The sequence below is a fragment of the Lutra lutra genome, chromosome 1 (genome assembly GCF_902655055.1).
Source record: "Lutra lutra chromosome 1, mLutLut1.2, whole genome shotgun sequence".
Taxonomy (NCBI): Eukaryota; Metazoa; Chordata; class Mammalia; order Carnivora; family Mustelidae; genus Lutra; species Lutra lutra.
Window position 1 is genome coordinate 143,770,635 of NC_062278.1, and position 20,456 is coordinate 143,791,090.

Here is a 20,456-nt window from a genome sequence, read left to right on the forward strand (position 1 = left end):
TTTTTTTTTTTAAATCCCTGCTATTCTCTCCACTCTGATGTCCTCTTAGATTGTGGAGTTCTTTAGGTCAGAGATTGTGCCTTATACATTTATTTACCCATCCCCAACCCCCAGTTAGTATGAAATACTAGGTACATATCTATTGAACAAATAAATGTGTAAGTAGTTGAGAGTGGAATTAGAATTGCTGCAGAAATGCGAGAATTCATGTTTGACAGACAGAGATCACAAGTAGGCAGAGAGGCAGACAAGAATAAAGGTATTAAGTAGAGGTGAAAACACAGCATTCAAGGAACAGAGTAAAGCAAAACAGTGAAAAACCTAGATTGTTTGAATTGATTGTGCAGTCAAGATTGAAATGTACAAAGCAGCTGCCCCCAAGTTCAGGGCATATAAAGTCAGTGACTAAAGCCCACCTTGCCAACCTCTCCCACACCTAGTGTAATAACATCAGCAGTTAAAAGGATTGTCATAGAGTGGAGGGCACATTATCATTTCAGAGGGAAGCTGAGTACCATTGTGTTCCTGTTGATTGATGCTGATATGGAAATATTGCTAGAGTTACCCATTCTTCAGAAACAAAACAGAACAAAAAAACCAACTAGATAATGTGGCTGGTTATGCAAACTTTCCCATTTAAGCTTTGCCAGTAATTTCTAGTAATTTAAAAACATTGCATGGCTCTCACAGACCATCCTCATTGACCAACAGATGATATTTATTAAAGGCATCAGAATGTAGATGAAGTTCACAGATTGTGTCCAGACTAAAATTAAGTAACTCCTGTCTCATTCATATGTTCTAGAATGGTGTCTTGTTTTTTTTTAACACCCAGTAGTTTTTGGTGCTATAGTCCTTTGGTTTGCAGAATGACTTATTGTCTGTCCTTGACTCTCCCTGTGGCTGGTCTATCCAGCACTTCCATACTGAGGTGCTGCTCAGTGCATAGACTAGAGAAATGACATTAAATTACATCCAGACTTCTTATAGGATGGGACAGCTTGATATGGAAATGACACTTTGGAGAACTCTGGTTTGTGCCACTTGACAGGCAACACTGAAATATACTGAACGATTGGTTATGTGAATGTCCATCAACTCCCAGAATATGAGCTCCAAGATCATAGCTGTCTTCCTCGCTACCATGTCCCCATTGTCTATCTGATCCTTTTTCTCACTCCTGACTTGAAATGTTGTGGCTGTGGGTAAGCACAGTTTCAGATTTCCCTCCTCTAAGACCTGTCTTCACAGATGACAGTATTCAAAACACAAGACCAGTGTTGTGATCTGGATATGCCTGCATCATATAATGAATGAAGACAGGAAAGTGGACTTCAGAGGCCACTGTGTTAAGCTGAAGCTTCCACATTCTCTTCCTAGAGCCTGAACGTTTTCTTTTGTCCTTTTTTAATGTCCTTAACTCACCAAAACCCTGTTTTGACAAATACTCGAACATTATTTGAATCCATTTCTTTCTTTAATGTTGAATTCACAAGCTGTATTTCTATGACATAATTATTTAGCAGTCACATAAAATGTGTATCTGGTCATTCTTAACAGGCTCATTTATACTGGGCCACATAAAATTTGCATTCTTACACCAGCGACTCATTTATTAATGGTAATAAATACACCCGGCAACAGGCCAAGCACACTTCAGAGGCTTGTATTCTGAGAATGGTCAGAGTAGATGTAAAACGTAATGTGTTTTTTTAAATTACATTTAAAAAAAAAAGAAAAAGAAAAAGCACTTTCAACAGGACTTGGAAGCGAATCAAAATTTTAAAAATAAGAAAAAAAAAAACAAGAAAAAGAAATTTGAAGTGATGTATTAATAGATGCAAAAGAGGGTCTTTTTCCAGAAAGAAAGCTTATTCCTAATAGGGAATTCAGGGTGAGGGAAGGAAAAGTAAGCATTACAGCCCTTTTCTTTCTAAAAAAAAAAAAAAAAAAAAAAAAAAAAAAAAACCTACTTATAATTACATCAATATGATTCCCATCTGAACAGCCTATTAAACCTTGTAACTAAAGGCAGCCTTGACCATTTTATGACCACTCGGTATGCTCCCTGAGATGCAAAAAGGTTCGCCCATGGGTCAGAAAAGTATGGGGAATCTTGAGACCAAGGTAGGAGGTTAGACATGTGCAATAAAAGACCATCATTTCATGAATATTGGTGAGAATTAATAGCACTTTTTTTGTGGCTCACTGAGGAAACGTGTGGTTGACGCTACTCAGGAGGACTTCTCGGTGGTTTTAATGGAAACCATGTGTGTGTGTGAGGACGTGGAGGCTCTGCAGGCCTCTTGGGCTCTCCCATTTCTTGCTTGCCTTTTTTTTTTTTTTTTTTTTAATTTAGAGTTTCAGTCCAGTGCAATTTTTTCAAGTACATGAAAAGATCAACAAAAGATAAACAAGCTCAGGGAAGAAATTCAAACAACAAAACCTTTTCAAAAAAGTCAATCTTTAAGAGACTCTTCTGTCTTCTTTGACCAAACTTTTATTTAACACCTCACAGCCCTCCCTACACCATCAAGGACTAATAACATTTATGTTCTCACTCATAAGTTAAGTGACGTTTGAAAACAAATTGAGAGCTTTGCGTAGTGGCAGTATCGTAGCCAATGAGGTTTATCTGAGGCACAATTCTTGCTAATTAAAAAAATTGAGCTCTAAGAACGACTACAGAACAGGAGTTGCCAGGGGGTGGGGGGTGGTGGAAACAGGGAAATATTCGTCAAAGCGTCGGGACTTCCAGTTACAAGACGAGTAAGTTCTGGGGGTCTAATGTACAGCATGGTGACTGTAGTGAATTCTCTGTTGTATACTCGAATTTTCTAAAAGGTAGGCCTTGAGACTTGGCACCACACACACACACGCACGTGCGCGTGCACACACACAAATGGTAACTCTGTGAGGTAATGCAGTAGCTTGCTGATGGTGATCATTTTACAATGTATGCATATATTAAATCATTAGGTTATATGTCTTTAAAAAATCACATTGTGTATAACCTAAATATTTGTAAATTTTGTCAGTCCTACCTCAATAAAGTTAGGGGGAGAAAGGTATACCAAGGATGAGTGACAGGTTGAAATTTTAGATGTTGGTATAATTCTCACATTAATATCTTATTCTCAAATTGAGCAAAACTTGAGAACTTGGACTTGTGTCAAGTTTTGTCAATAGAAGGCCCAACTGTGACTCGGTCTGCCCACTGTTGTATCCTCAGTGTCCAGCACTCTACCCTTCATTAATACATAGTAGACTAGGGGTGCCTGGGTGGCTCAGTGGGTTAAAGCCTCCACCTTCGGCTCAGGTCATGATCCCAGGGTCCTGGGGTCGAGCCCAGCATCGGGCTCTCTGCTCCGTGGGGAGCCTGCTTCCTCCATTCTCTCTCTGCCTGCTTCTCTGTCTACTTGTGATCTCTGTCTGTCAAATAAATAAATAAAATCTTTAAAAAAAAAAATACATAGTAGACTAAAGGATGGAAGGGTGGGATGGAGGCAGCAAGGCTATTTTTTTAGATTCTAAAGTTCCAAATAATCCTTGAGTACTTGCTTATCAGGCCTTACTCTAGTAATCAGAGCCTCAAACTGATGCAGCAAGTTTCCCTGTGCTAGAACTTGTGGCATGTGTGGCCAGCCTGTCCCTGGCTTGTAATGAACACTCAAATAGGGAAGTGAATGAACTGTGTCTCCAGTTGCTCGTAAATAGTGTCTGGAAAATAGTAGGTACTCAGCTTTTTGTAGATTAAATGAACAGTAAATTGAACTCAGTGTCTTTCTAATATTCCTGAAATAGCCTACAACTTTTAAACTTCTTTCTAGTAACAGTGGGATTTACAGGAAGCAATAGTCAACCAACTGTATAAGGCCAGTCCTTAGGCAGCAGTCCTACCAGTCTTTAGCTTGATGTGGAGTCAGAACATTTCTGTTCTAATTGGAAGACTGGACTCTAGCCAATGACTTCTGAAGGACAAAGTCCCCAAATCTGTATGGTCTAGTTTGGTGGTACCAAGAGGTCTGAGAAGAGGAAAGATGCCAGTGTTTCTAGGAAATCAGTGGTCTAAAAGCGTGGGTAAGCATGGGTCGAGTGCATCACTGCAAAAGCATCTTTCCTTATTCTTTGATGGTGAAAAAAGAGTCTTAAATTTCTAAGCTGGAGAGAGATTTTGTCATTCACAGATGTGTCCCTGAGTTTCCTGGCTTCATGCTCCAGTACTTCTCTGCCCAAATTTACAAAGTCAAGAAAGATCAGGGGGTCCAAGATGGGGCATGGGGATGTTGATCAGGAGGCCCTTCCGGGAGAGAAGGTGAGATACCTGTTGTTTTCTGAGAGATTTAAGTTAGTGGACAGCCCGTTGGCTCCCTTCCAGACATTCAAAGCCAGAGCCACCTTCCTCTGGGGGAGGGTACTCTTTCTGTGTGTTCATTGTTTGAGGCCTTTTGTGTTTAACTATCAAAATGACTTTGGTGTTGCTGCTCTTACAGTGTATGCTTTGGTGTATATACCAAAGAACCAGAACGATCAGACTTGACTGAGCAGTTTTCCAGATTTATTTATTTGTTTCCTAACACCTATGAAACTTGTATAAAATGTGTGTTGTGAATATTTGGAATATAAAATTCATTGTCATGGACTCGAATCAATAATTATTTCAATAAATGACAAGCACATTACTCGGCTCAACTGCACTAAGTGAAGCTTCAGTTCTTTAGGTTCAATATTACTCTACATAGAATTTAATGTGGCTTTTTTCTTAAAATGTTTTAGTGAACTGGAACTATAAAGGACAGTTCTAAATACAGTTGAATTATGAACATGACTTAGCATTTTATTATACATTGGAAAATGGCATGATCAGATTTAGTATCGATTAGACCGAGCCAGTCAATAGCTTGGATAAATATGCATTTCTTTTTATTAGAAATCTATCATATCCAGGGCATAGGCCAACATGTTGGCTTTGTAAATCATGTAGTCTGCCCAACCCTTTAGACTGTAGACCAGAAAGAGGCTTTCATAAATTGCACCATTCCAGGGACCAGATGAGAAATTAGGGGAAGCAGAGGGTCAGGAAAGTCATGGAGAGAAGACTATTGTGTCTATTGGTTCTGAGCACCCCTTGGAAAATATCCTGGGGCTTGTGTGACTTTCCTCCATATTCCTTTTTAAAAGGGAGGAAAGAATCAATATAGGCAGTATCCTAATCTATCCCGTAAGTTAATAGAGACTGAACAACTACAAGTTGATTGTAGGGCAATTCTAGAACATAGTGGAGACTTTGGTGTTCCAGAAGGCAGCATTCTCCAAAATGGTATATGCTAGGCTTCCACTCAGATATGGGAAAATATCATCTCTCTGGGCACTGAGGTTTTATCAAGATAGTAATCAAGTTTTGCTAACAGTTAATATATGGGTCCACTATAGCAGATGTGTATAATGTATAAATAAATACACGTATATTGGGAACGCTTGCTAATTTCTTAACTGATGAGATGTGCGCTCAGCCACTGCTGTTCTGACTCCGGAGTGTTGCTTTCTAAGACCCAGCAGGGAGAATCTGCCTCATTAACTTATCCTGAGCCTAAATTTCTTTCCAAATGTATTTGTGGCATGTCATTGGACCACTGTTGTCACCAACAACTTCAGTGTCTCATGTGGTATGTGATAATATTATTCTAACTTCTCTTCCATTTTCAAAGAATTCTGGAGGAATTTCAGCCTTGAGCTTTACAGATTACTTACTGAAAAGATCCTGGGAGTTATTGCTATCCATTGGGTAATTAGGTAGTTCCAAGGAAAATAATAAAACTATTTTGTGCCTGGGAGATTAGAATGGCACACGGTGACTCATATTAGTCAGCTGAGTAATTATGTAATTACAAAAGAAGGAGAAGAAAACCCTTCAGATTGTTTTTCCTAAGAGGCCCTTTTGGAAGTGTTCCAGCCCATCAGGTACTTATGTAATTAGGTCGGGGGTACAATCCATAAGGAAAGGCTGGTTGGGGGCGGGGGGGATTCATTAAAAAAAAAAAAATGTTTATGTAAAAGAACCTGAAAGAGAAAGGAGTTTGTAAAAAAAAAAAAAAAAAAAATTCACCCAGTCTCCGCACCGTATGTAAGATGGCATAGCAAAACATCAAAGGACATGGAGTTTCATATTTGAGATCATGTGTATGTGGGTAAAATACAATGAAGTGCTTTGGTTTATTTTGGAGTAATTGTCAGAATTTATTAAGCCTGTGCTAGGTGATCTTTTCTAATCACTCAATGTAATGGCTCTTGTGTTTGCCCTATTTCTGTATGTAAGTAAACTGAAAGGCTCAAAGAATTTAAACTTAGGTCCTTTGGGTTCCAATACCTGTTCCTCCCTCCGCACCATGCTGCCTATCAGCATGTCTGGATTGATTTATGCAAGTTGTTCTGCTAGTATAGATTAGCAGGATCATTGTTCATTTCATCTCTATAGTCTGTATAAATATATTATCTACACAGTGAAAAACACAGGATTGAAAAATTGTTAAATTGGTGATTTGGGCTATCCAAATTACCATTCTGCATTTCCTACATGGTTTATCTGAATAGCTCTACCTTGTTGAGTATCTTGTACAAAGTAGCTCCACCGTACCCTGCAATATATAATATCCCAACTCAGTGCATCCAACTTTCCCATGTTAATGCACGTCAGGAAAAGCAGAATGTTGATATTTTGAAGGAATGTATTGTTAATGATGTCAAAGGGCTTACTTCATTGTACAAGTTTTGCTTATACACATTCACTCAAGTTGTTAAAAAATGTTTATAATGGTGTGTGCATTTCTGAAACATTGTGTATGTGCTGATGAATCTTGATGGTGGCAGAGAACTAGTAGATTCTCCCGCCAGACACTTGCTCTCAGATTTCTTCATACTTTCTCTAATTGTTTTGCTTCATGTAGCCATGCTTTCATAGTTTCACAGGATAAAGATCTGCAAAGGAACTTAGGACTGCTACGCTTTAGTTCAATAATGATATAATTGTCCCTGGTACAGAAATACAACCAGGCATATTTTTCAGCTGATTTGGAGAAGTCTTGTGGATCAGGCTAGGTTGGAGTAGCTCAGGCTCTTCAGGAAGGCCTGTAGTATCATTGAGATCCCAGGAACTGAGAGAAAGGAACTTGGTTTGGAAGGGCAGAATGAGGCTCATCAAGAGACACGTCCTTCTGCCAGTTCTAGATAAATTTGTCATCTTCCACTACAGACTCTAGCATTCATGTGATTTGATTGAGAATTGTGAAAGGTCTGCCAAATATTGATGTAGAGTTTCAAGAATTTCAGCATTGACATTGGAATATGTACAATTCCCACCAGCAGTTTTTCCTTGCCTATTTCCATCACTCTGACCCTTCTTTTTCCAATTTAGATGCTTGTCATGAGAAAGCTAGGAGACTTTCTGGGACAGGCCGTGAGATTCATGAATACAAGAGTGCATACTTTGAACATTTTAGCTCTGTAGGCATATTTATATAGCAGGCATCTTGTGTAGTGTTAAGAATTAAAGTATGTTATCTTAGATCAACATCTTCATATGGGTTGAACTTTCAGATATAAGCGGATGGTGATTTCCTGGAAAATTAATGAAAATTTCAGATATTTAATAAGAGCCCTCTAATTTCCTGAACCTATTTATTTGATAATTTTTTTTGGCACTGTGAATTAAAAAATGCAGTTCTTCTCTCAAATACCTCAAAGTCTAGTAAGAGGGAAAGGCACATAGAAAGGCAATTGGCTGGGTGTGATGTGGTGAATAATCAAGCAAACAGTAAGGGGGGGCACCATTAATTATTGGGGGAGGAAAGCTTCATAGAAGAAGGAATATTTACTCTCGATTTTTATTTATTTTTTTTAAAAGATTTTATTTGTTTATTTGAGAGAGAGACAGTGAGAAAGAGCATGAGCGAGGAGAAGGTCAGAGGGAGAAGCAGACTCCCCGTGGAGCTGGGAGCCCGATGCAGAACTCAATCCCAGGACTCCAGGATCATGACCGGAGCCGAAGGCAGTCGTCCAACCAACTGAGCCACCCAGTCCCTACTCTCGATTTTTAAAGCCATGTAAGAGTTTTCTAGGTAGTGAGGAAGGGCTTTTCCAAGAGATGGAAAAGCATACACCAAGCTTCCGTAGGTATGGCTAGGCTCTAGAATCAAAGTTCCATGTGCCAGCCCTTAGAAGGCAGCTTGAAGTTACTGTGGGAAAATCAAGGTGGGAAGCTCTGCTCCCACCCACTCCTGGACTGTGGCTCTGCAAAGAGGTCTTGTAGGTGGCATGGTCGCCATCACAGTGTGAGTTTGCTCTGAACACACAAGACACATTTCATTATTTAACAACAGAAGTCATCATGAAATGGTCAATATTTTACACAAGAAATAATCTTTCGAATGGGACCCTTGATCTAATACTTTTTAAACAGAGTTTTACTTGTCAAAAGGCTCATGATTTCAGAAATATTAAAATTATATCCTGTTACACTTAAGTGATGTCATTTTAGAGGAAAAGTATCACATATATTGAGTTCAAGAAATCAGGTAGTTTTAGAAGACCTAACAAAACACAGTGATCATATGATCTACCATTTTCCAGCAATGATTCCTATTCACTTGAGGCAACCATTTTCAACTTTTCAGCAATTTTCTTTTATTCTATTCTAATATTTCTAATATAATTATTCACACTTTGTGCTTTGATTATTCAAATGTAGAAATCCTTTTCTGACACACAACTATAGAAGATAAAGATTTAACTCTTTGCCATTATTTCATGGGCCCATTTTCCAATATAGTTATATCACGCTTTTGATCAGTATTCAAAATTGTGCATATGATTGTGCAAGGGTTGCTCGTAGATGTCTTATATTATGATTGCATTTTCTTCTGTTGTACAAATTGACTTGGTTCTTGAGGACAGTCCACTTCTCTTTGACTCGGTCCACAGTTTAATGTTGTAATTCTCCCTGGCTTGCTAAGTTCCCCATATGCTTTCCAGCTACTAAACTTTTTTTTTTTAATGTGTTTTACCTGCTGTTGTCCCCTCTCCCATTCTCTTTAACCTTATGGATTGAGGCCATTGAGGAGCAGGTAGAGATAAAGGTGTATCTTTGATATGCCATGTTTAAAAAAAAGTAGAGTAGAGCTCTCTCTTTGTGGGGTCATAGAAAAGGAAGGAGTAGAATTTTATGTAAAAATGTTGAAGAGGAAAAGCAGGAGTTGAGATAGAGCAGAGTTTAAACTATTCATCAGAGATATTAAGAAACAGATAAAGTACATGCATGGAGGAGGAATAGAAAGGTGTAATTGTCATAAACATTCTGTTTGTAAATGTGGGAGACAGGGAGTGCTTGCAGCAATATGACTGAGGGTTATTAGGATAGAAAGCTTGCAAATACTTTCAAAGAACTGTCTAAAGATGCCTCAGGCCTAAGAACCAAAGCAGAGTCCAGCTTCTTTGAATTTTAAGTGCATAGAAATATGAGCTGCACAAAAGGAAGATAAGGGTATTTGCAAATATAAAGTCAAATAAATCCTTGAATTAGTAAATGAAAAAGTTTTATTGTTAATAGAGCCTTGGTCACTTACCTGTTTAAAAATAATCATATATTCAATCAGTGTTTTTAAGGATATAAGTATTAATGTATTTAGTGAGTGTGAGCTATCAGATAACAGATACCTTGAATAAGTTATAGCTCACAAAGATGAGGCAAGTGTAGAAATAAAATAATGTGAGATGAACAAACCTAAGTAGAGAGGGAAAGAGAGTGGAAGGGAGTAAGATTGAGCTAAGAATTTGTGAAGATGAGAAAGTATTTTTATGCTTGAAGTAGGTAATAGAGGTAATCTTGAAGGAGGTAATCATAAGGGCTCTGAAATATACAATTTTTCAGCCTCCCCCCACCCTCCAAAATGTCAGGAAATGGATTCTGTGTGAAGAGCTAGAATGCATGATGATGGGAGGGCTTGATGAACTTGGGGGACAACCAGTAGTTTCTTGGGCAAGAAACTTCAGGTTGATGTTTCAAAAGAATTGGTTAAGACATTCATGAGACATATTGATGCCAAATTACAAAGGGATTTTCTCGGGGCTTAGGGGTCATCATCCATCTTCCTTCACTGATGGACTCTTAACATTTTGACACAAAGAAATAAAAACCAGACAGATTAGACACCAGCAGAAGTGCCAATGAAACTGGCATGAGGGGATGTAATGTGGAACAAGAGCTAAGTCAGACTTTGTAGATTTTGCCCATTTGGGAAATAGCTCTGTTGGGAAATAGATAACTACAAGCCTCTAGACTCAAGGGTAGAGTTAGTGGAAGAGGGGAAGATAGGAACATGTCCTAACAAACTACTACCAAAGAAGTCAGCCAAGCTCAACTGCCTCACATCCACACAACCATCTTTATTCCAGTCTTACTGGGCTTGGCAGAAATGAACATTCTCTCTAACACTGCTCTCTGCTGAAATAGGGACTAGAAGTGAGATTCCTTTTTTAGAAATGTGATGTGGAGAATTAAGTGTATCCACCAAACACCAGCAGCACTGATGGCCAGGCTGGAGAATTTGTGTGGAGTTGGTTGTGCGTGGTGAGCCATTACAAACTTTGGAATAGGACACAAGGGTAGAACTTTGGGAAGGAAAACTAGACAACTGGAGGTAAAGTATTTTGGGGGCAGATTGGAAAGAGAGGCAGGATGAGAAGATGCACTGTTGAGATGGCAGCAATAGAAATAAGAGGAAGGGAAAATGTAAAACAGCACACAGACAGGGGCTAGAAAGGTGGGCCCAAAGTTGAGGAAGGGGATAGAAAATGACACTCTAGGACATTTGGAAGCGGGGAGCAGAGAGACTCAAATTTGTATAACTGGATGATGATTCCGCTCCTAGAAATGGAGAGGTTTTTAGAAGCAGAACTGCAGAGGAAATGCATTGTTTGTGGACTTAACTTTGATTAATCAATTGAATAACCATAGGAAATTGTCCAAGGGGATGTTGGAAATGTGGGTTTAATGTCAGAAAGAATGTGACAGCTAAACAAGTCTGCAGTGAAAGTAAGGAACGTCGGTAGATCACTCAGCATACTATGTAATTTAGCTGTCTCCTTCCAACCACCCCCCCCAAATTCAGAACATTTATTAATAAAAGAAGTGATGTGCTGATTTACATTTTGGCTGATGCACCTTTTCTCATCATCTGCTATCCCTTTTAATAGCTCTGATCCCATAGGTAGGCCACTTAATTTCCTTGTGCCTGCCTCATGGATAAGACAGGGATAGTGACAACAGCCTATCCCAAAGCGTGGTTGTGCGAACGAGATGAGTTCATATTTGTGAAGTATTTAGAACAGTGTTTGGTGTGTGGTTAGGCCAGTAAGTGTGCTATGGATCCTTATTTTGATTTTATTTTGCTTTTGTTGATGATGAAGTCATTGTATTTGACTGCTCATTGTAGTCCTCACAGAGTTATTTGGCCTGCAGGGAACACACAATAAAGTCTTACTGTAGTGAATCTTAGGTCGACAAAGAATCATCAGCACTACTTTTTCGATGCTTGGACTCGGGGGGCAATTTGCCACACATCACAGAGCAAATAAGTAAAACGTTATTAAGATTTAAGTATACATCTTGTGACTTTGAATTGATGCCTTTTCCCACAAAAAGCTATGTTATCTTACAGATCTTGCTAATTTAGCCCCCCAAAATGTATTCGTCACTCATTCTGCATGCCCATTGTGAGGTACCCTCCGTGTTGTAAGTATTCAGAGTGAAAGCTCTGCGTCCTATATGCCTCTGTGATCACTCAGGAAGGAAAGTGGGAAGGGGTTTCCACTCTCATTTCATTAGCCAAAGCTAACTGGCCACATCTAACTCACACTGGGCAGAGGAAGTAGAATTATGCCTTATATCCCAAGGAGAGGAGCATCAGACTCTTCATAAAAATCATTATCCAATATGTGACGCACATAGGAGGCAAACTATTTTGTCTATTTCTAGAAGCATTATTCTTTCTTTAAAAGATTTATTTATATATTTTAGGGGGTAGAGACAGAGAGAATGCACAAGCCAGGGAGGGACAGAGAGAGTAGGAAAGAGAGACTCCCCACTGAGCATGGAACCCAACAAGGGGCTCGACCTCACGACCCTGAGATCAAGACCTGAGCAGATACCAAGAGTTGGACACTTAACTGACCGAACCACCCAGGCGCCTCTAGAAGCTTTACTCTTGACCAGTATACTAAACTGCCTCCCAGATCCTCTTGGGGGGCCCATTGAAATTCAATTTTGAGATATAGAGAAGTACAGATGCCTGATACAGCAAATAAAAATATATTGCACTGGGGTAAATTGGAATTTCAGATACTTTAGCATAAGTATATCCCATGCAATATTTGAGACGTACCTATTTATACTCCATTATTTGTTAATTTGTCTGGAATTTGAGTTTTTTTTTTAAAGATTTTATTTATTATTTATTTGACAGAGAGAGATCACAAGTAGACAGAGAGGCAGGCAGAGAGAGAGAGAGGGAAGCAGGCTCCCTGTCGAGCAGAGAGCCCGATGCGGAACTCGATCCCAGGACCCTGAGATCATGACCTGAGCTGAAGGCAGTGGCTTAACCCACTGAGCCACCCAGGTGCCCTGGAATTTGAGTTTTTTAAAAAATTTTTGTTATGATGGCTTTTTTTAAATTGAAGTATAATTAACATAGTGTTACATTAGTTTAAGGTGTACAGTATAATTATTCAACAATTCTATACATTACTCGGTGCTCATGACAAATGTAGTCACATGTGTCACCAAACAACGTCATTACCATCTTATTAACTATGTTCCCTATGCTATACTTTTAATCTCTGTGGCTTATTTTGTAACTGGAAGTTTATACCTCTTAATCCCCTTTATCTGTTTCACCCAGGTCCCCATTCATCTGCCCTCTGGCAACCACCAGTTCTCTGTATTTAGGAATCTGGGTTTTTATTTCTCTTTTTTATTTTTTCTTTCTTTTTTTCTTAATTTCCACATATAAGCAAAATCATATGGTATTTGCCTTCCTGTCTGATTTATTTTACATCTCATAATACCATTTAGGTCCAATCACATTGTTGCAAATGGCAAGAATCTCATTCTTTTTTATGGCCGAATAGTATTCCGTTGTGTGCATATAGTACACCTTTATTCATTAAACTATTGATGGATACTTGGGTTGCTTCCATGTCTTGGCTACTGTAAATAATGCTGCAGTAAACATATGGGTGCAAATATCTTTTCAAATTAGTGTTTTGGGGATTTGGTGGGGGGGGGTGGCAGATAAATACCCAGTAGTAGAATTACTGGATCATATGGCACTTATATTTTTAACTTTCTGAAGAACCTCCATACTGTTTTCCACAGTGACTGCACCAGTTTACATTCCCACCAACAGTGCAAGAGGGTATCTTTTTCTCCACATTCTTGGCAACATTTGTGGTTTCTTTTTTGATTTTAGCCATTCTGAGGTGTAAGGTGATACTTCATTGTGAAGTATTTTATTAGAATTCAAATTTACCTAAATGTTCTGCTTTGTTATGTGGCATCCCTATAGAAGAGCCTTAATCTAAAGATCTAAAATAGGGTGGGGAGTGTCTTAACTCTTTTAGATGGACAACAGTATGACAGTATACAGAAGTTGGCTACATTATAATTACAAGTATTTTCCTGAAAATAGCAAAAATGATAGCAAAGTCACAATCTTCTCTTTACCTCTATCCTAGAGCATTTTTTTTCTTCAGAAGTAGTTTCATGCTTTTCGTCTGGAAAAAAATATATAAACCAGTGGCTTCTTGGGCATGACAAGAAAATAGAAGCCAGGAGTAGTGAGGATGGGACCATAATTAAGATGTGAAACAGTCAGATATTTGGAAAGAAATAAAAATTGAAGGTCTTGGAGATGTTGAGGGAGAGGACTGGGCAGAAGCAAGGAGATTGTCCAGCCTCTGTGTTGCCTGAGTCAATTTTTATTAGCTTGTTTATAATTTGGGGGCATTTATATTTAATTGGGCTATGATTTCAGAGCAGAACATCAAAAGTAATTAAAATTGGAAAGTATCTGTTGTGCCTGGGTGGCTGAGTCGGATGAGTGTCCGACTTTTGATTTTCCGTCGGGTCATGATCTGGGGATTGTGGGATCCAGCCCCACATGGGGCTCTGCACTCAGCACAGAGTTTGCTTGAAATTCTCTCCCTCCCTTTGCCCTTCCTCCTGCTCATTCTTACTCACTCACTGGCTAAATAAATAAATAAATTCTTTAAAACTGAGAAGTATCCATAATAAGGAAAGGCAAAAAGAACTAAAGTAGACTGGGGGAAGATGTCAAAGTTTTGAAGCAAATGAAGGCAAGTATAATCTAGTCAACAGGGCCACTTGGGGGTGTAGCTTATTGTGGGGTTTGGTGGTGACAAGCCTCCTGGGCAAACATAACCAAAACACCCTCTCCCTTTCCCCTCAACACACACTTAAAAACTCAAGGTGAGGAGACACCTGGGTGGCTCAGTGGATTAAACTTCTGCCTTCAGCTCAGGTCATGGTCTCAGGGTCCTGGGATCAAGCCCCGCATAGGGCTCTCTGCTCAGCAGGGAGCCTGCTTCCTCCTCTGTCTCTGCCTGCCTCTCTGCCTACTTGTGATCTCTGTCTGTCAAATAGATAAATAAAATCTTTAAAAAAAAAAAAAGGACTTAAGGTGAGGGTCACATGACACACGTTGGGCCTGGTTCCTGAACATTCCACTGATGGTAGGCAAAGAGACCAGATATGTATCCAAAACTCTTTCCAGCCTTTTAAGTATATAAGCTATGAAATGAAAATGAATTCCTTTACACTGTCACACTGGGTGTCTTGTTTTTCCGAGCTGCCACAACTTCAACCCTCTGCCTTGTATCAAATGTCATTACTTAAACCTGTCTTTCCCTCTCAAATGATTGTAAGCTTTCCAGGGGTAAGGAGGTGGTTCCCATCCTTATAGATATCTATCCTTATCCATATATATTTATGTTTGCCTTAATCCATAGCCTTACCCATCTTCATTCTTACTCCAAATTTAGTTTGCTTTAGCAGGCCCACAGCAAGTACTTCCTGAGCTGAGCTGAATCTTTGGTAGCAGTCCATGGGACTCAGACGTAAAGCATTGTGCTGGCATTCCAGCTCAGAGCTCAGTTAGAAAAAGTCAGATGTCCTTTCCTCTAGGAACCTGTGATCTCTGGAGGGAAGTAACTACAGCATTCTTGAGAATGAATTGCAAGCCAACAACAAGAAATCCTATACCAATAAATAAAGCCCACGTGTCCCCTAAATGCTGATGGAGTACTGATAGGTTAGTGGGTTTGGAAGTCACTTTGCTTTGGACGTTAGGTAAAAACTTACAAAGCTCTGCAGAGAACCTCTGTCAACTAGGGCACTGTTAGGGTTAGGGTTTGTGGGTGAGACTCCTGTCTCTCTCCCTCACTGACCTTACAATGTAACCTCTAACACAGTGGTCCGTGAGGCACCTGCCTCTAATCATCCTTTGAAATGTAAACTGTTCAAAGGAAAACTGACGAGATTTTAGGGTGCCATGATCCCTGTGCATTGCCCAGAAATGAACTGGAGCACCTGCTGGGGGGTTTGTGCACTACTGTCTTTGTCCTTGAGGAGTTCTTAGTTTCATGGGGGCTGGATGGGTCCCACCTGGACATGATAAGGGGACAGCTTGATTGGGCTAGAATCTGTGGAGAGACTAAGGCTCAGAGGCGAGTGGGTCAAATTTTCATTGGAGGGCATCTGTTTGGCTCAGTCAGTTAAGTGTCTGCCTTTGGTTCAGGTCATGATCCCAGAATCCTGGGATCTAGCCCCTGCATAGGGCTCCCTGCTCAGAGGGCAGTCTGCTTCTCCCTCTCTCGTTACCTCTCCCCCTCTACTTGTGCTATGTCTCTCGCTTTCTCTCTCAAATAAATAGATAAAATCTTTTAAAAAAAAATTTTTTTAAACCAACAAAACAAAACTTCTATTAGAGGAACTAATGTGGATTCATGCAGCTAAAATAATAGACAAACCTCTCCTACCCCAAGTACTCATTAATTCCCCCCATTACTTTATTTATTCATTCAGACTTTTTTGGCAAGGAACACAGCTAAACACTACATGAGAAATATAGATGAATGGCTTGTCACTTGTCATCTTGAGAAGCTGATGGTTTAGTGGAGGAGAGAGACATGTGAACACCTTTAAATCTGTGAGAGGAGATGGAGCCTAAAAGAGGCACCGAGGAACCCAGTGAGTGGTGAGCCGCCTGCTCTCTCCTACCTGGGGAGATTGCCAGGGGTTCTGTGGACCCAGTGGCCTGCCAAGGGACCCCCGAGCTCACTTCCTGGTGGTGTATTTGGATGTGTAGGCCTTCGGCCTACAGGCAGAGGGCACAGGATAAACAAAGGGGAGCCAGAAATCTCAGGTGTGTGAGGGACTTTCTCCTATCACTTGCCCCTTGGGTGGAGTTAGAGGAGAGGGGGAGGGATGATAACCAGGAGAAACCTTGAGAAGTAGGAGGGGCCGTGGATGCTCTAGGGGCTGGGGCAAACCGGCTGGCGGGGTAGAGAGCGAACTGGGTCCGCTTAGCTATTTTGCCAAAGGGCAGCTCTGCTTAGGAACCTGAAAAGAAAACTGAAATTATTTATGTGCTACCACCAGCAATACCTCTGAGGCCAAGAGGAGCTGAGAGTTATTGAGCTCGTTCAAGGCAATCTCGATTATTGAAAGTGAATGAAATTGAATTCCACTTCCTACAGAGTCATTTATTGAGAGACAAAAGCAATTAATACTGAAAATAAAATAATTGTGAACTTCTGAACTAAATTACCATGCAGATATAACGTACTGTCCCATCAGTCTTTAAATACTTCATGTATTAGGAAACAGTAACACCCAGTCCCTGAACCGAGGTCCTCAACATCATTAGCATTTACTCACGCTGCTCTTGCCAGAGAGCCATCCTCAAGAGTCACGAATTAAAAACCAAAGTTTCAGAAGTGCAATTCCAAATGTAAGATTCACAGCCGTGGTGAGGTTTGGGATTTCAGTTTGTAACCAATCCTGAAATTAAATTTTGGTAAATTAAAAACAAAACAAAAACAAAACCTGTGCAACCCTGAACTTGTAAGGCGGCCCACAGTTTGTTGACGTTAAGGGGGATTTTTGCCTCTTGTTGCAAATGTGCCATTGTCATGCAGTACACGTTGCTGAGGACCAGGGATGCACTGGATGAATGGTTCTTTTGTTGACCTCAAGCATCCTCGTGTACCTGAGTTATCCAATGAAGGCCCTTAAGAATTAAAAGTACAATATATGTACAGAGATGTTACAGAGATGTTACATATGCTATAGGTCCCAACTAGAGTCACTGTTTTGTGAGAATAATACAGGGTCTCCAGAAGAGTTGGTCACTCAACTCTTATCCTTATTCCTCCCTACCTAGGGAAATGAGCTGTCTGAGGTAGGCTTTCACAGCAGAGCGGACGAGGACCAGAGGTAAAATATTTAGGACTAGTTGGAGCAGGGTGGGACTGGAAAGACGAAGCAGCTAACAGAGGGAAAGTATCAGGAAAAGTCTCCAGAGAGTAATTTAGTTCCTATCTTGCTAGGCAGCTCTGGAACAAGTGTAAGACCTACCTCAGAGGCCCGTAACCAGCGGCGATAGTTGGTTGGCATAGTGATAAATACTCCCTGCATCTGATGACCAGCCAACCAAATCCTAGATGCTGGCTGCTGGTGTGAAAACACACGAGGAACTGGTATGAACAGAGATGGGGAAGGGGTCTGAGGAGATGTGGACAGTACCCTGAAAGAGACTGCCACCCTAGCCTTGGGTATATAACCAAATACCCCAGGTTACCACTAAATACTCTGAGGAGAGAGCTTAATGGCCATCTCAGACTTTGGTGAGAATAAAGAACTCAACGCCATCATCCTGGGAAACATGCCCAAATCTTGGCAGTTGTCCTTGATGCAGAGCCTGTCATGCAGGGAGAGGTTTCAGAGGGTCCGGGAGATCACTTTCCTGCCTGTAGCAGGCTGGTGGCAGAGGACTGACACATGGCTAGGCCCTCTCATTTAGGAAAACAAACCAGGAGAGGAGAGGTAGATACTATCATTGTGAGAATGCTTCTGCAAAGCTGGGGGTGAGGTGGTGGGGAAGAGGAGTGTCTCTAAAAAGCGAGAGATATGCCCATCTAAAAAAGCATTGAGCACAGGCTCAAAATACATTTGAGTGCACACGCTGACTTGTGGCACACCCTTTTGCAAATTCGATGTCTAAAATAAGTGACCTTGGGGCACCTGGGTGGCTCAGTGTGGTTAAGCCTCTGCCTTCAGCTTAGGTCATGACCTCAGGGTCCTGAGATCGAGCCCCGCATGGGGCTCTCTGCTCAGTGGGGTGCTTGCTCCCCCCCACCCTTCTCTGCCTGCCTTTCTGACTACTTGTGATCTCTTTCTGTGTCAAATAAATAAATAAAATCTTTAAAAAATAAATAAATAAAATAAGTGACCTTAATAGGAGAATTAACTATGGTTTGAACATTGATAGAAAACTTTCCAGAATATGGAAACCAGGCATAAAGGAGGAAGAATATTGAACCCACTAGAGGCTTGCCACCTGTTTAAAAGTTGGGACTCGGGGCGCCTGGGTGGCTCAGAGGGTTAAGCCTCTGCCTTAGGCTCAGGTCATGATCCCAGGGTCCTGGGATCGAGCCCCATGTCGGGCTTTCTGTTCAAAGGGGAGCCTGCTTCCTCCTCTCTCTCTGCCTGCTTCTCTGCCTACTTGTGATCTCTGTCTGTCAAATAAATAAATAAAATATTTATAAAAAAAAAAAAAAAGTTGAGACTCAGTCTCAGAGTAATAGATGCTCTTAATATCCATTGTAATGGAATTTTAGTATGCATCTAATAACTGTTTATTGTTTAATACTTGTATGTATCTCAGGAAAGATAAACCTTTATTTTGGATTGAGAGTTTTGCCTTCAGCATTTTGGGAGGATAGAATTCTTTTAAATATTCTACAAAGTATGGTGTTGCCTTTTAAAGACAAAATATTGTCTCAGTGCAGTCCTTCCTCTGTTCCTCCCTAGAATTTCCTTAATGACAAATAACCCACTAAAGTCCATCCATGTACATTAATCGAATGTAGCCCTAATGACTTGTTCTGGAGGTCAACCACACTGTCAGTAGATGAGCCTTTGTTGTGAGATCGTCACAAAGTTGTATTTCATAGTGGCATTCTCCACTATAAGATATGCCCATCTCCACATACCAGGACATTTTCGGGTTCCCACAGTGATTTACCCTCAATGATCAGGCAGTTCACTAAAATGTTAGCTTATAACCCTAAAGCTTACAGGCTAGTCTGAATGGTTCCACTGTTATATTTAAGCTTTATAAGAGCTTCTGCCAGAAACTTCTGTGCTTTTTGCATTCAACACACAAACCAGGTCTTATTGGCAGTTATAAACCAGTTGGGGATAGATGTTTAAGGAATCCTTTGCAGTAAGCACTCTTGAAGGACTTGAAGTAAGATGTTCCATTGTTAACGGACTTATGGTTACCTCCATAATCTTTCCAATTGTATTTGAGAATAGGACTTGGCTTCTGATAGCCTAGTTACTTTTCCCACTTAAAATTTAAAACAAAAATATTTATCCTGGAGACTGAGTTTTAAGTCTCAACTCTCTTAGACAAATCATAAGCAAAAATAGGTACTAAAATAAAGCCTCAATCTAGGTTGGCTTGCCTCACTGACTGAATTTGCCAGAGAATTGAGTAGTTTTCCACTTGAGTTTTTGCTTTCAAGACTTGGCATAGGAAAGGCTGACTCATTCATAGACCCTATGGGATGAGAGCAGCTTCAAAGGAAAAATGAGAAGGACTTCTTTTGTTTCAGCTTCTTCATCTTGGAACTATATTTGTGTGTGCTTTTATATTTTAAGAAGATGAGAGGAAGACCAGTCCAAATGATGGAGAACACTAAACTATCAATTATATTAAAAGAAATAGAGTATTTCTACTACGGGCAATACTTTTATCGTGGAGCTAGACCAATAAAATCCTTTTAGAAGAACTCTGAAATTGAATCGCTGCTTAGATAAGAATGATGACTGTAGCAATGTTTAAAAAACATGGTGTTTATGCTACAAACTTGCTTTGAAAGCCTGTCTTTATAGGTGATATGAAGATGCACTTCTGAACAATCAGCATACATTGTTTTTCTGAATTAAACTATTTATCTCTTGATCTCACCCAAGCTAATGCTTTAATCATGCACTTCCACTTTGCTCAGGTTGTAAAAAATGGCTTTCAGCATGAACTTCCTGCCCATTAACTTTCACCTAAATGGCACTAGGGTGCCATTTGGCTAATTATATTTGG

General features: G+C 40.1%; 1 pseudogene; it reads left to right on the forward strand.

Moving 5' to 3' along the window:
• Window positions 1-2,595: 2,595 nt before the first annotated feature.
• LOC125089536 (uncharacterized) lies at window positions 2,596-2,681 on the forward strand (annotated as a pseudogene).
• Window positions 2,682-20,456: the final 17,775 nt, after the last annotated feature.